The sequence below is a fragment of the Marmota marmota genome, unplaced genomic scaffold, assembly GCF_001458135.2.
Source record: "Marmota marmota marmota unplaced genomic scaffold, marMar, whole genome shotgun sequence".
Classification (NCBI taxonomy): Eukaryota; Metazoa; Chordata; class Mammalia; order Rodentia; family Sciuridae; genus Marmota; species Marmota marmota.
Window position 1 is genome coordinate 4,265,663 of NW_026000080.1, and position 17,300 is coordinate 4,282,962.

Below are 17,300 nucleotides of genomic sequence, written 5' to 3' on the forward strand. Positions count from 1 at the left end.
TCTTAGCTTAGTGAACTGACTTAAAAATGACTAAGACAACCTGTAGACAAAGGTGGGTAAAGATAAGTTTGAGTCTCATTTGTGAGGCCCACTTGGCCCCCTGAAAATAAGTTGAAAAACCTAGTATTCCTCCCACGGTTTTATGTCGCCACCTATAATTTTTCATCACGAGTTTGCAAAGGGTATAATTCCAGCATATTGCAAAAGCAATTAGCTCACTCTAAATTTATTCAAAAGAATCTAAATCCCGCAATGATTTATTACTCAACACTATTCACTTAAAATGTATATGAATCAGTTTTTCTTCAATAGAAGATTGCATTGTTTCCTTTCCTTCTTCAACTCATATTTTCACTTATCCCCCACAGGGTGTTCTCATTCATACTGCATATTTTCATACTTAAAAGAGTTTTATTTATCGTCATATCATTCTTCATCCAGATATTATAACTACATATTTATGTAATTTTACTTACCCATGACTCTAATATTCTAGATGTTAAAATGTCTCCAGATAGTTATTGCTATTATAATCGCTAGTACCCAATTATATTAATTGATGTGTGCACAGACAGTAGTTGGTTAAATAGTAGCTATATTACAAATTAATACATAATTTTAAACATAAAAATACAATTTTATTGCTGAGGTGGCACATACCTACAATCCCAGTGACTTGGGAAGCTGAAGCTGGAGAATCTCAAATTCGAGACCATCTTCAGCAACTTAGTGAGACCCTGTTTCAAAATAAAAAATTTAAAAAAGGGCAGGGATGTATCTCAGTAGTAAATTGCTCCTGAATTCAATCTCCAGTACCAAAATATAGATGATAGATAGATAGATAGATAGATAGATAGATAGATAGATAGATAGATAGAATTTTATTGAAAGTATATCCGTCAATTACATGGAAGAGGCTTTTTCTTACCAGAAGATGGATATTATTTACAGCTAGAAGAAGACAGAGTTCTGCCCCAATTCTATTCATGTGCTTGATGATGCTGTTTTCGTAGATATAAATCCTGCCGTACTATGTTCATAGAAATGAACAGATGTGGATACAGAATTTGTTGTAGCAGCATTACTCAACTCCTGGGATTCCTTTCAGTTACATGACACATCATGCAATGATCTATGACTTCAGTGATTTTTACTGCTCTGGTGACAATTTTGTTCTGGGTCATCACAGTCATTCCCTTTCTCAACACCACCCAGGCTTCTAATTTTCTGCATTTTGTGCTCCTGTGACAATGCACCTTGGTGAAATGTGGATCTGTGAGGAGAATAACTTTCTGTCAAGTGGGGAAATGGCAATTGTGAAAAGGGGTGAGAAAGAAACCGTGGCCATGCTTTCAGGCAGCTCGGTTTTAGGAAGATTTTCATTTTTAAAAATATATTTATTTTTTGGTTATAAGTGGACACAATATCTTTATTTTACTTTACGTGGTGCTTAGGATCTAACCCAGTGCCTCACACATGCCAGGTGAGCTCTTTACCTCTGAGCCACAACCCCAGCCCTGAAGATTTTTATTTATTAATTAGCAATCTTTTGAAGTAAAATGACTGGACAGCAGCAGAGATTAAGGTATTCTAAACAGATTGGTAATGACAGGGTGTTTAAGAGAAGACTCTGAACTCCAGTTCTGCAATTGACTAACTGGGAAAATTATTTAACCTCTCCCTGTTTAATTCCTCATCAGGAAATAAAGGCAATCACAATATCTACTTCACAGAGTTATTGTAAGGATTAAATGAGTTAATATGCACTTAGAACAATGCTTGTAGTAATGGCTCAATTAATTAGTAATATCATACTATAGAAAATATTATAGATGACATAAAAATCAAAACCATAGACCCCAAATAAGTTAAAGTAATGCATCTTGGTGAAGTTTCTCTTACCTAACCTACTGGTTTAATTGGTAAACTAAACACAAAATGTGAATTTCCACACAAGCACATGGCAGTCACTGTTCTTGTCCAGAGTTTTTACTTTTGAGCATTGTGCTGCAGCAGCATTGCCTTCTGGAAAGCAAGTGAAACAAAAATACATATGAAGTGGGAGTTGTGAGTCGTAAGCTGCTTCTTCCTATACCAAAAGTATTTGTGTTTAACAAAATTCATAATGTGCTTATTTCCAGAGGGGCCAAAAGGGTTCATGTTCTCTTTCTTCACCTTTTATAGCCTCAGAAATTTCCATGATTTCCATTTAGGATACTTCCTCCCACCCCCACACACTTATTACTAAATATATCCTCCAACTTTTAGCTTAGAGGTGCAGGGGTTTTGTCTTGCTACTGTAACTGGGGCTTCAGGCAGATTATGTTCACGAGTTTTATCTTTGTTAAATGAAAGTTAGAGGGGTTTTCATGGTATTATTTTATTTCTCCAATATTTTTAATTGTCCTTACCCCTACCCATCATTTTAAATTTGGATTTTGTGTTTGATAGCATACAAAAGTTGAAAAACACAACAATGAGCTTGAAAAGCCTCATCTGAATAATGTCGACTTCAGGAACAGCTGCTAAGATAAAATAACTCCAAGAGAGCCCAGCAACGAAAATGCAATTGCTTTTCTTTTTAAAGGGACAGGCAGACTCATATATGGTATTAAGTCTAAAGCTGTATTACTGTATTTTAATTGCTATCAGAGTTTTACAGACCTGAATATGTATGTGGGTGTTTTATTCAGTATGAAGCAGATACTACTTCATTATACTTCAGTTTGATCACTAATTTGTTGACATCACTGATAGAGGTTTATAAAAAAAAAAATCCATCAGGGGACAAGCCTCTGGATTTCTTCTTTACTGAGAAGGTAGAAAAAGAAATTTTCCAAGTAAAATATAAGTGATAAAATCAAATGGAGATTTATAAGTAAGATAAAATTGAATAGTCAATTGCAGAATAAAAAGATACAAACTGGTTGGCTGATTGCAACATCTTAGTCTTCTATAGTGTGATTCATACTACAGAAAACTCTTCACCTCACAAAAATCTTGGTTTTAAATGATGATAGATAAGAAAATCTATCATATTAAATTAGGACTCTTTTAGAATAGACAAATGATAAAAAGACTAGTCTACAAAGATGTCACTCATCATACAGAAAGATTTATCATAGGTTTATTTTTTAAAGAGAGAGAATTTTAATATTTATTTTTTAGTTTTCGGCGGCCACAACATCTTTGTATGTGGTGCTGAGGATTGAACCCGGGCTGCACGCATGCCAGGCGAGCGCGCTACAGCTTAAGCCACATCCCCAGCCCATACCATAGTTTTCTTTTAAACATCTAACTTCACTAACTGGCACATTGAGAATATGGTTTGATTTATAAAGATATTATTTACATATTATTTTTCCTCGAAAATACCTACTACATAAAACAAATACTAGCAATAAAACTTAGTCCTGTGAACTGAAATTTTCAGAACAGCGATAATTTAATGAAAAGTTGTACTTCTCAATAAGCTTTAACTTTTCTGACCTAATTAAAATATTAAGGAAAGAAAGTATGATTCAGAAAGACATTTATACTTTAGGTCCATATTTCTAATATAAAACATAACAGTTAATTATGTTTGAATCTTAAATGTCCCCCCAAGTCTCATATGTTGAAAGCTCAGTCCAAAGATGATGGTGCTATTGGAAAGTAGTAGAGTCCTTACGAAGTGGAGTTGTGGTGGAAGAAGCTGGATCATTATAGCATGCTCTTGAAGGGGAAATTGAGACGGAGGTTCCTCCCTCCTTCTCTCTTTCTCTGCCTCTTTCCTGTCCATCATGAAGTGAGCAGCTTTGCTGTATCACACACACCCAACCATACCATTCTGCCTTACCACACGCCCCCAAACAACAGAACCAACAACCATGGACTGAAACCTCTGAAAACAGGAGCCAAAATAAATCTTTCCTTCCTTTAAATTGATTGTCTCAAGTACATTGTCATAGTGATGGAAAACTCACTAACATACATCTCATATTTTTCCTGCTTCTTAATTATTCCATTCAATTTGTGCTTTACAAATAAGTCCTATATTGCATTTCTCATTGACTTTTTTTTTCTCTTTTGACTGTTCCCACTTGTGACATTTGATATTCATACCAATAAAATGAAATATTACCAACTCAGGTCACTTCATGAGAGTTTTTTTCAGTGAATTATCAGATAGGGTGCTTTTGGCTAGGAGTAACACCAACTCAATAGTGGCTTAGAATACAAAGCATTTGTTGTTTATTAAACAAAATGGCCAGAGGAAAGTGTTTGCAGGTTGGGTTTGGAGCTTTCTGATACAAACATGAACCTAGTTGCCTGAGCCAAGGTTTCAGCCCAGGCATTCTTATTCAAATGCCTTATAGAATGCTCTTCTTCTTCTTCTTCTTCTTCTTCTTTTTTTTGGAGGGGGGTACTGGGATTGAACTCAGGAGCACTTGATCACTGAGCCATATCCCAAACCCTATTTTTATTTTATTTAGAAACAGACAGGGTCTCATGAGTTGCTGAGCATTGCACCATTGCTGAGACTGGCTTTGAACTTGCAATCCTCTGCCTCAGCCTCACTCAGCCTCAGCTGGGATTTCAGGTGTGTGCCACTGTGCCAGGCTTCTACTTACAATACTCACACTGTCGTTATTTTGTCTTATTTGGAGTTAGTTAGTTGCTGTTGTAGACAAAGACCTTTTCTTATCTTACATTTTCCAGTGCTTGGCATGCCATAATCATTAAATAAATATTCATTAAATCATCAAGATCCATTTTAAGGAAAAGGGAGAAGAGGGCAATATGAAATAAAAGGATGCTTAGGTGCAGAATTAAGTCAGTTTGAATTTTCAAGTTAATGCTGGATCTTTGCACTCTGTGATTTTAAAAACAGATTTCAGTATAACTGGAAAACATTTTGCATTATTTATAGTCCCTCACTTCCTTGGAAGGTCCTTTGTTGGCTGAGCAAAGCTCTGAGTTCAAAATTGTAAAGTTTAAGAGTACAATGAGCTAAATTGCTCTGTATGAGAAATGTATAGAGGCCACTGGAATTGGCATGGCTAGTTTTGTGTGCATGGCTGTGTGACTTTGAGTTTGCATATCTGTGTGAAAGTGTGTGAGTGTGCTAGAAAGGAAGGGGGAATTGGCAAAAACAAGACTGGAGAAGAAACCTGAGAGTATGCACATTCCGTGATGACTTTTTAAAAAGTGATAGTTATAGGCTGTGTGATAAAACCCCATAAGATTTCAGTTAAACTATAAAGTCACAGTGGCACATTACTGTAGTCCCAGATACTAGAGAAGTGATGTAGGAGGATCACTTGAGGCCAGGAATTCAAGGCCAGCCTGGGCAACATAGGATAACCCTGTCTCAAAACAAGCAAACTGAGTCATATTATGCTAGGCATTAGATACTAAAAATGAGACTCTGTGAACAACTTGAGTTAACCTGGTTAAAGTGTTGCATCATGATTTAGAATAGTCGTCCTGAATGCTTATGATGATGACTATCGTGCACATATGTGTGCATGCATGTACATATTTTGCATGTGTGCACACTGCATTTACTAAAGGTAGTAAGCTTCTCTCTTAGAAATACCACTTGAGATCTACTCTAGTTGATACTTGATCACCTTTCTATAATAGTACAGTATTAACTGATTGAGTGATTTATGTATAATCAAGTTTTTCGTAGCACATTTTAAAATTAATAAATGAATCTTTGGACAAATGAAAAGTTGGGAACCAAATTATTAGTGCTTGATAAAATTCTGCAGGTGTTCTTCCTCTAAATGAATACTTTTGAAAGAAATCATATGGTAAAACACTCACTCAGCAGAACACACAAAATCTAAAACACTAAGAATATCCAGAAGTGTGGAACCCCAATCATTAGTCTGCTGACCTGGTTGAGTGTGACACAGTGGTGCAGAGTGGTGAAGAAAAAAGGACAGTTTGCTTTTCTGGGGTTTTCACCTGGATGGAAGTAAAAAGAACTATAAACAGCAGTGGTCTGTTTTTGTTGCAAACTCAGCTGGCACTTTGTAGGCAGCACACACTGTCATTTTAACTACTACTGATGTTGGCCCAAATCCAAAGGAATTGGCTTGAAATGAATCATTTTGGGAAAAACAGCATGATGCAGAAATTTTCTTAGCAAAGCAACCAAACCCCATTAAGTTTAAGGCCATGTTTTACAAGTCAGAAAACAGAGCTGGTGGTCTGGTCTGGAGGTGAGTGGGCTCTGGTGCAGGGGGGATCTAGTTAGCTTCTTAAACTCATGGAACTATTGCCTGTTTTGCAGAATGAAGACTGTCCCTAGGTGTTGCTCCAGTTTTTCCTCCATCACGGAGTACTTCCTGATCATTCTAAAGCCCATGTGTAAGACTCTGAAGTCTCTTGGCCCCTGAGTTCTGTTCCATAATGTTTTACAGTGATTTATAACAGTTTTAAATTGATTGGGCAAGTAAGAAAAGCCTACAGATTCAAAAGTGCGTAGCTCAGAATCCAGAAAAACTTAGTTTATCCTCCCTGTTATCCCTGAAAATGTAATCCTGGCCAGAACACAAAAGTAATGAAAGCAGGACCATTAAGCAGAAGTGATTCAGCTCATATTCTCATCTGTTACAGAACACAGGCTCTAATAAGAAATGTACTTTGATAGATCCAGAAACTATTGCTGCTATTGAAATAACCCAGATGGTATGCATTACAGCAGAAAGCCTTTATGAGTTGGCCCATTATTATCCAGATCTGAATATGCATGCTAAAGGCTGTGCATCTAGAATGCTTGCTGGGTTATTTGAAATAGTTGTTTCTAAGGAAGACATATGAATAGAATAGGTTGGGGGTCAGAAGCTATTTATTTCAGCAGAATTAAAATATTTTAAAATCACAATAATGCACACTTTGTAGGCATGAGTATCTGGGGATACAGAAGACAGTTCCTGCCTTCACTTATGTTTTAGTGCGAGGAGCCAGAACACAAGCCAAGAAACACATAAGACTGAGCTTGAGGAGGTTGCTTTATATAGAGAGGCAGGATCTCAATGATGAGAACAATCAGAGTCTTGAACTTTTGTGGGAAGAGCCTTCCAGGAAGACTACTACAGGTTGGATTTGAAATATCTTCCCCAAAGCCTATGTGTTAAAGACTTGGTCCCCAGCCCACAACACTATAGGGAGGTGATACAACTTTTAGGAGGTGAGGCCTAAAGGAAGGACATAGTCACTGGGAACACTCTCTCTTTGTTTCCCAGCTGCCATGAAGTGAGCAGATTTGCTCCACCATGTGCTCCCTGCAATGGTGCCCTGTCATGCCATAGGCCCCAAAGCAACAGGCCAACCAACCATGGATGTAAAGTCTGAAACTGGGAGCCAAAATAAACCTTTCCTCCTTTTAAGTTGATTATCTCAGTATTCTGTCACAAAGACTGAATGGAAAGTGCAAAAGGCCAGGGGAATTAAATGGGGAGTTAAAGCTCCCCCTTTAACTTTACAGCTTTAATATTTCTGTGTGAATGAGAGTTTTCAGGAATCAGATCATTCTGGGTAAGACTGAATTAAGAAGTTCAATTTCTTACTGGATACAATGATAGGCCAATAAAGTTTTTAAATTCAGGATGAAAAGGAACTGATTTCTATTTTTGAAAGATGACTCTGATGTAGTGGTGGCAAAAAGGAAGTCTGCCCACATTCTTCATTCACACATAAACACAAACATAGAAATGTATATATTGCCAGGCATGGTGGTGCACACCTATAATCCCAGCAGCCCAGGAGGCTGAGGCAGGAGGATCATGAGTTCAAAGTCACCTTCAGCAACTTCATGAGCCCCTAAGCAACTCAGCAAGACCCTGACTCTAATAAACTACAAAAATGGGCTGGGGATGTGGCTCTGTGGTTAAATGCCCCTGGGTTCAATTTCTGATATTAAAAAAAAGTATATATATTATTTTTAAAAAAGCAAAAAGTGATGGCATATAGCACTTATTCTACTGGTTGCTGGTTGATTTTTTTTTTTTTTTTTAGAATTCCTCTATGAAATTATGTTCAGGGTTAGTTTACAGTCTCCCAATCAAATACATCTTGTTTTTTCCTACTCATATTAATGCAGTATCTTAATAGGAAAAACACCAACTTAGCATTTTAACATTTGGCCCCAGAATATAGTCATTGGATTTGGCTCTGAATGACTTTTGGATTGTCCTGAAAATCACTTGTTTTCAAAGAAAAAATTATTTTCAACAAATGGATTGCCTACAGACGTGATACTTTTTGAGTAGCATCAGTGGAATGCATATGCAGTTTACTAAGATGCTTACTTTGAAATGTTAAAAAACAATCATTTTAGTCACCAAATAATTATTTGCAAATCACAAAGTACCAGTACCTGTTTTAGGTACTGGGGATATATTAATGAACACAACAGACACAATCTCTTCCTACTGAGCTTACATTCTAGTGGAGGGAGACAGGCCAAACGAGCAATCAAAATAAGTAAACTATAAAATTATGGTTAAAGATTATATAAGAGCAAAATGAGAGAGATTTGGAGAGCTGGAAGAGAGTCCCCGTTTTCAATAATGTCAGATTGGGCTTCACAAAGATGGTGACAGTTAAGCAGACCTCAAAGAGGAAATACACAGATGCTCAGGGAAAGACCATTCAAATAGAGAGAATAGCCAATGCAAGGGAATGTGCCTGGCAAGGTTGAGGAAAAATGTGGTGGCTACTAGTTATTAAGTTATTAGTTGATAGAACTGAAGGACATAAAGTCAGAAAGTAAGGAGATAGACAGCAGATTATAAGCAACTTGTAATATGGTAAGAATTTTGGCTTAACCATAGAGTGAGGAGAGCCAAAGCAAAGAAATGACAGGATCTTACTGTGTTTTCAAAGGATTCCTCTGACTACTGAGATGTAAATAATCTAGAGGAGCAAGAATGAAAGTTTTCATGTGTTTTGGAAAACAGTAACATTTCCTAGACATATCTCCTTAATTTTGTTAAAGAGGAGAAAGGAGCCAAATCAAAGATTTTTTCAAAAAGATTTTGGATCCTATCTTTGCTCTTTATCGTTCCTTATCATAGCAAATTTCTTTCTATCAACCCCAATTTCTTCCAGATTTTGGCTCAAAGTGTCCCTAGACTACTTTCCGGCTACAATATTAATTATTTTGTCCTGTGTAGAAGTCAGGATCTTCTTAGTGGAAAGTAACTGAATACCTGACCCAAAAAGGCTTAAGCAACAGGCCATTACTATTTCACATGATGAGCAGTAAGACAAATGCAAAGCCAGGAAAGATTAATTTAGTGCTCAGTGAAATCTGGGCTCTGGTACCTTTTCTGTATTTTTCCTGCTTTTCTCTCATGGTTACAAGATGTGCCACTGTGACTCTCCAAACATGTCTTGCTCAATGGAGGATGGTGAAGACAAGAAGTAAGGAAAAGATTTCTTTTCATGGGATTGAAGAGTAAAACCTTTCCCCTGAAGCCCTACCCCTCATTTCTTATTATGTACTGACCAGTATTAAGTCTCGTTCTCAGCCCCTCAATCAGTCCTTGACAAAGAAGGACAGAATACTACGGTTCAGATCAGTGGCTCTGAAAGTATGATCTGTGGAATCCTGGGGAGACCTTTTCAGAGAGTTATATTTAATATAATAAGATCTTTTTTTGCTATTTTCATTCTCTTATGGGTGCACAATGGAGTTTTGCAGACCTTCCTAGAAATAGTGCAATCACTGATTGCAGAAGCAAGTATGAAGATCTGAATGCCTTCTATTAAGACAGAAGTTAAAACATATATGAAAAATTTTAAATAGCATTTCTTTTATTAATTTTTTGAAAATTGGTTTATTATTCATTACAATGTGACTTTAATTTTTATCCTTATTTTTTAAAAATAATAATTTTAAATTTTCAGTTTGAGTTTTTAGTATGACAAATATTGACAGATAGAACCCGCATAAAGAAAAGCATTTTATGCATGGAAAGGAGTCCAGAAACCAAAAGATTGAAAACCTTTGGTTTATTCAGATAGGCCTGATTGATTCATCCTTGGGCTGCTAAGGGAAAGTCAAACTTTTCAGAGCTCACCTCCGCCTGACCCCAAAACTTCTTCAAATATTACCATCAATGGTAAGGTCACAACAGGGTCTGCCAGACCTTTTTTATTGAACTGATTCATCTTCTAGTCAGGAGGTGAGCTCTTCTTTTTTTTGACTGGGAGGTGGTGAAATGGTCAAAATGAAGCCCTAAGGGCTATTTGGAAAACAACTGTCATATTAAGTGGCTCCTTGAGATGGAAGAAGTGTGGTATTTTGAGAAATGGACATTTGAAATTTCAAAACCTCTGTTGGAGCAGAGGGAGTTAGGGAACAAGTTATTAATATTTTGAGTTAGGGCACAAGTTATTAATATTTTGCAGTAATCGGTTTCTCTCTAGCCCCAGTTCTGCGCTAAAAGCGACCCTACAAAGATGGACCCTACCTAGGCTTTTGGCAGTCAATACCAGTGCTCAACAGCAGTTAGTAAGTAGGCTTCCACTTATGCCCAAGGCAAAAAGGAGAATTTCCTTGGGCTCTTGAGGTCCATTCATTTTCTCACCTTGATCTTTCATCCAGACTGGCGATAATGTGTGTGTTAAGTTGTTTTTTAGTGTAAGTATTTCTTATTCTGCTTTCATCCCTATTTTGGTTTCGAAGTGCCCTCAGGAGCCTCCTCAAAACCCCCAAACCTATTTTTCTCCTCTTGAGTAAATTCTCTTGGCTACACATATACACACCAAAGTGCAGGTTTGTGTTTACAACCCAACTCACATGCCTGAGATTTCTGCATCTTTTTTCTTTTCTTGCCCGGGGAATTTTTTATTGTGAAGGGATTGGGGAGGAGCTGACATGACCCTGGCCACGTGCAGCATACATTTCCTTTGCACATATTTTGCCGAGTGGTTGTGAGCCATTTTTGGATAAACTTCTATTACACTAGTGCCATTTCTTACGATCTTCCTTTTTTTCTGCTGTTTTCTCCCCAGGTCCGCTTCTTTGCCCTAATTTTACTTGTACCTTTCTACCGGTTGGCTTGTTTGCATCCACGATTCCGAGGCTTGAACCTCCCTTCCCTGGGGCCTGACCTAATTCTCGATGCCGACTCGGTGGTTTGGTTTATTCTCCCACTTTAGTAAACGCACGTGGCTCTTCCGGGAGCTTCACTTTTCTCCTGGAATCGTAGTGGGACTCAGTGGGGGCTAAGAAAACGTGCTCTAAACCAGCCAGGACCTCGGCCCCCACAGAGCCCCGGGTCCGAGCGCNCGGGCTTGGAGGTGTGCACTGGCACCTTGCTGGGCGCCCAGCTTCTCGGCAAGAAGCTCGGCGGCCGTTGGGGCCGTTGGAGGGTGCTGGCGAGTGTTGGCTCTCGCCGCGTCTGGAGCAGGAGGTAGGTGCCAGCTCCGGGATCATTCCTGCTGGCGGTTGAGCATTGCGCCCACGAGAGGGCTCCGGCCGGGTCGCCCCAAACCCTCTCCAGGATGGAACTAGGGTGGCGCCTGGCTGGGGATGACGAGCGACGCGGAGACATGGGGGAGGAGGGGTTGGCCAATTTGGGGCTGCAGTGGCTTCTTAGAGGCGGTAGGGCTTGCGGGCTTCAGCGATTTGTCAGTGCCAGCCGCAAGAGGCAGTCGTTAAAATGAGTTATTGGGTGGCCAGTGGCTCCTGCAAGGGGAAAAACACCCGGGTAGAGAGCTAAAGGTCTCGGGGAAGAGTTTACATCATTCAAGAGGCAGGAATGTTTGAGAAATATTTTGGCTTAGAATTTTCCAGTAAAGTACAGTAAAACAAATTGTGAGCTCCCTGCACCTCTTGGAGTCTGTGCTAGTCGCCTTGTTATGCAAGTCACTTGGGCCCAGAAAGTAGCATCTGCTAAATAATTTGCTCTCGGCACACTTATCGGAATTTTTATATTAATACTCTATTTCAGGGTTCACAGTTGTGAATGCCAAACTCATTATTAGAAACACGATAGTTTTTGTTGACTGATGAGACATATTTCCCTTTTCTGTCATATAATGGATTGAAGATTTGGAGAGGGTGGTTCAGAAGCCTAAGGGTGAGGGCTTCTTGGACTTAGAAACTGCTGGGATTCCTTAGCTATTCACATCAGAGTTTAGGTCCCAGGTTGATTATGAATGGGGAGGTGCTATGGCACTCTGGTTGAGGAGGAACAGGGGAAGAAAATCCTGGCAGCCTTATAATCTGATCCTGAACTAGAAAGGTCTGGATAACTTGACACATTTAGGACACAATAAAATTTGAAAATTTTAGTTAGTGCTCTGGAGAGAAAAGAAATGCCTTTAAAGTTTAGATCAAGCTATTTTGAAATTTTGAAAGTTATAGGTATATTTATGAACTACACAAAACAATCCATTAAATTTCTCATTCTAGAGCTATCATAGGCCTAGGAAGCTTACCTTATTTGTTCATTCAAACAAAGGTGCCTAATTTGACACCCTTGTACCTGCTACCAATGAAAGTTTCTCAAACAAAATTGTTCTTTGAGAAAAAGAGTAGAAACTAATACAGTTAAAAGGAAGGCTTTTCTCCTGACTGCCTGGGCTTCTAAAGCAAAGTCATTTTATACCCTTCCTTCCTTTCTCTTTCCCCATCTGTACAGTGAAAATAATAACCCTAGGATTAAAGAACGTGGGTGAAGCAGCTTGAAGATAACTGCAAAGACCGGTTATTCTAGGATGAAATGTGAAGATCTCATCACACATTGCGCCTTGTGACAAGGCTTGTTAAGCACATTATGTTCTAAACATGCTGAGGCAGATATATAAGAAAACTAAAATGTTAACTGTTCAGAGTGTTTTCCATAGGTCTTAAATTCTACACAAAGTTACTTAGGCTTTTCTAAAACTTGATAAAGTCTGCTCTTTGGCCAAAGTTGGCTGTGACACAGTTTTAAAAAGGTAGACATTTGAGTACCTTTGGATAAAAAGCTGAAAAGACATTACCTCAGGTTTTTGTGCTTTTAATCCATTTCACATAAATTAGAGCAATAAGTGGGTGTGGTGTTACATGTGCATAATCACACATGTGGAGAGACTGAGTGTTACATGTGCATAATCACACATCTGGAGAGTACTGACTGGTGTTACATGTGCATAGTCACACATCTGGAGAGACTGAGGCAGGGAGATGGTTTGAAACCAGCCTGGTAACATTGAGACCGATCTAAAAAAGAGACAACTTTTAAGTGATATTTTTCTGTAACTTTTCTGATGGTTGTGAACATGCATTATTGGTCTGACCAATTGCTTATGACATAAAAGAAGTTTTGACACTATGTGGAACTGTTTTGTATGTAATGATGTACTTAGCTGGTAATGAAGGTACAAGCTATCTTCATGAGTTTATAAGGTAGAACAGAGAAATACCATTCTTATTAATAATGGAAAACAGCCTAGAGTTATGCCTTTTGATGGTGGGCCAATATTTTATGTAGTACGAGCAGATTTACCAAGTCAGGCTGTAATCATTCTTTCAATAGCATTAAACACTTAATAAGCTGCTACTTGCCAGACCTGAGAATAGAAAGATGAGTAGTAGAGAAAAAAGGGAGAAAATGCTGATGTAGAAGGCATTAGAAAATTTCAGCTGAGCCTTGACTAAAGGGAACTTCACCAAGCAGCTGGTGCATTTTGCAGCAGTATATGTTTGAAGAATTACAGGTGGTTTGGTTAGCCCTAGGTGGATTGTGTTTGTGGTAAAGTTCAAGAATGGTGCTATGAACTTTGACCGGTAGGCAATAAGGAAACTTTAAAAGGTTTTGTTTATGGGAATTATATTTACTTTTTACTTTAGAAGAGTCCATCCACCACAGTCAATAATTTGAATGACCCAAAGTGTTCTTAACTTTGACAATCCAAATAATATTGGAAGTTAACTTTACATAGCAGTTAGACTTAAAAAAATATTTTATTAAAGGATCAGATACTTTCGAAAAGCAGGAATAATTAATCATACAACAAACTGTTTCTGAAAGCTCAGTTCTTGTCCCTGATGCCAATCCAATAGTGATTTTCTCAAAACACAGTTTTGAGAAAAAAGAAAAAGAAGGTTTATTGCTTTGCTAGCAAAGGAGAAAGATAGGGGACTCCTGTCCCAGGGGCTGTGATTCTGCCCATCAGCAGAAACCGGGGGGCTTTTAAAGAGGTGATTTAAAGGTTGCATTCCATGTGTTCTCTGTTGGAAGTTGTAATTCACTTGTTACTTTGGGAGATCGCCATCCGCAAAGTTTGTGCTACTTGTTCCTATGGTAGATGTGTACAGGGACAGATTACTCAGTTTAGGCTGGGAAGAAAGATAATCCTGTTTTCCCTGAGATTAGGGAGGGGAGAGATTAGGGAGGAACAGGGAGAGAGGAAGAGAAAGAAACATGTCCATTTTAAAAATAAATTGCAGTGGCAGAGCAGCAAGGGTTATATTCAAAGCATAAAGTGGACCACTGGTAAAAAACTTCTTTTGAGTATCTTCTACTGTTAAGACTTGGGGATTAGGGTTCAAACATAAATAAGATACAGCTCCATTAGGAGAAATTATTATGTATTACAAAATCAGAATGCATAAAAATCTCACGTTCTAGCAGTGCAGGAGCCTGAGATGAGAAGAGATATAAATTGTTTTTTAGGTTAGCAACAACAACAACAACAAGTTCATAACATAAATTAAACTGTAACCAGTTATAAACAATCAGAATAGTCCTAACTAAAATTCTACAGTTTTTAACTTGCTTCATGTTTCCCTTCCCTTTCTCATATTGAATCAAATGTTTGGTTGCCTGCCAAACTACTAGCTATGTAACCCAGTTCCTTAGCTGTCTTATTTTTGAAGGATGGTAATACAGCTACCTACTTCATAGGGTTGTGATGATTTGATAAATATCCTGACCATGCCTGGAAAAATAAGTTATATTCATTGAATGTGTAGTATTTCTATTTGATATAAAAGTGCTATAATTTGAATGTGCACTGATTCAAGGATTGGGTGATGACTTGATGACTCCTTAATCTGCTCAAATGGCTCTTGGTCTCCAAGCCCTAGAGTTTATCCCCCATTTGAACATATGGTGAGGGCATTTCTAAACTCAGTAAGTTCTTCACTGCACTCATTATTATCCACATACCCAAATGCAGTTTTAGTAATCTTACTCCTATGTTCTCTCTACTTAAATGACAGTATTTTCTGTTAAGTACCAAAGGTAGGCTTTTACATGAGAAAATAAATGCCTTCCCTTTGTATATTAGGCATGTTGTCAGTCTGACTTCTATAGTTTGTATCTTCAACTCTCCTCATTGTCACTGGTTAAGTCAGCCAGTCGACCCATCACCATTAATTTTCCCATTTACTATATTTTTATATTATTTATAAAAGGAGTGTTTGCTTTATGTAAAAAAAGGGTGGGGGATAAAAAGCAAAGTTGTTGTTTTGTTTGGTACCAGCCATTGAACTCAGGGGCACTGAGCCACATCCCCAGCCCTATTTTGTATTTTATTTAGAGACAGGGTCTCAATGATTGCTTAGCGCCTTGCTTTTGCCTTTTGCTGAGGCTGGATTTGAACTCACAGTTCTCTTGCCTCAGCCTCTGGAGCTGCTGGGTACAGGCATGCACCATCATGCCCTGCAAAAGCGAAGTTTTAGACAACTTACTTATGTAGTTCCTGGCATATGTGATCGCTAAAAAATGTTTTTGTACCAGGGATACTAAAAATGGTGCTAATTTTGGAAACATTGTTTGGAGGAGATTGGCAGAATATTGTTCTAAAGGACTTGTATGACTAAATATGATTTAAAAATATCTAGTTTAGAGAGTGGCCACTTATAATCCATGACAGATAAGGTTTTTGTCTGTAGTTTATCAGTCTTATTAATTATTTGCAATTTGGTTGTGCAATCCTATTGGAAAGATAGCAACTTCAACATTCTTTCTGCTCTGTATTCATAGAGTTAGAATATAACTGTACGTAGGACGTACAATATAAATCATCAGTAAGCATAACCCATACAAAGAGGATGATGATGTCTGTTGATTTGGAACTCCACTTAAGTGATGGAAGAGAAGTTTTATTAGTTAGATCTACATTGTAAAAGTCACTGCACGGTGTTCTGGAAACACAAAGTGAAGGGGGATGGTAATTCTAGAAAAGCCTGGCAATTAGGGTTCTGTAGTCACTAGATTTAAAAAAAAATTTTTTTTAATAGCTACATTTAATATTGTTTCCTACTTTTAGATAGTTCACATTCTGGTTATTCATTTGGAATCATTTCTGTCTGATTGAAATCTAGCATCAGGGTGATATGCTAGAAAAGAGTACCTGTATCCAGAAATAGCAGCTGGTGTAGTGTACATACTCTCCTCTCCTGCAGTAGATATAGTAGTGTGTCATGGTTAAATGTACTGGGCTACCAGGGTTGGAATCTTTAACTTTATTGTGTTCTAGCTGTGTAACCTTGGACAAGAAAACTCCCTGGGCTTCAGTTTCCTCATCTGTAAATGGGGGAAGGTATCTATTTGGATTGAATAAGTAAATGCATGTAAAATGCTTAAAATTGTTCCAAGTAAATGGTATTTGCTTAATAAATTTTATTATATTATTAAAATTAGATGAAATCTCTATTAATCATTGAGTTGTGAAGATAATATGTACATGTTCTATTATAAAAATGTGGAGAAAAAATTGTAATATAAATGTAATAGTCTCAATTTCATATTAGATCCCATGACAAGTGTAAATATCATAGTAGAACAGACAATTCTTTAAAGATCATCTAGTTTAACCTCCTAATTTTACAGATGTGGAAACTGAAACAAAGAAATTATGATCAGTTCAAGTTTGCTTCTTAAGTGATGGAAATGTTGCTGAGAACCACAGGCCCTGACATTGGGTCTGTTGCTCTTTCAGTATTCTGTGCAGTTTTCCTGAAGTGAGGTTGCCCTGAACTAAATTGAACTAACAGTTTAGTTGAAGAAACAGGACGAAAACAGATGAATACATTACCAGTGGAAAGTCAGTGAAAAACAAAATATCAGATGTTGTGCATAGATTCTTAAGTGCCATATATGATTTAATGAACCTTTCCATTGAAGCAGAAATGCATCTTAGTTGCTTGATTCATGGACAGTTAATAGAGTAAAAACATTCCTTTTTGAAGAAAGTTGTAATGGTTATAAATAAAAGTCAGTCTCCCTCCTCCTTTCCTCCTACCAAGATGGATTATTAATTGAACTAGGGCAGAGTCCCACCTTTGCTAGGTCTGC

The 17,300-nt window shown here is 37.8% G+C and overlaps 1 protein-coding gene across 3 annotated transcripts in view; it reads left to right on the forward strand.

The window, feature by feature from the left end:
• Positions 1-11,302: 11,302 nt before the first annotated feature.
• Positions 11,303-17,300, forward strand: part of LOC107158284 (SSX family member 2 interacting protein) — a 37,283-nt gene continuing 31,285 nt past the window's right edge. For all 3 annotated transcript variants that reach the window (XM_015504750.2, XM_015504751.2, XM_048815004.1), the window contains exon 1: positions 11,303-11,420. The gene's annotated coding sequence lies outside the window, so the exon portion shown is untranslated. The remainder of the gene's footprint in view (positions 11,421-17,300) is intronic.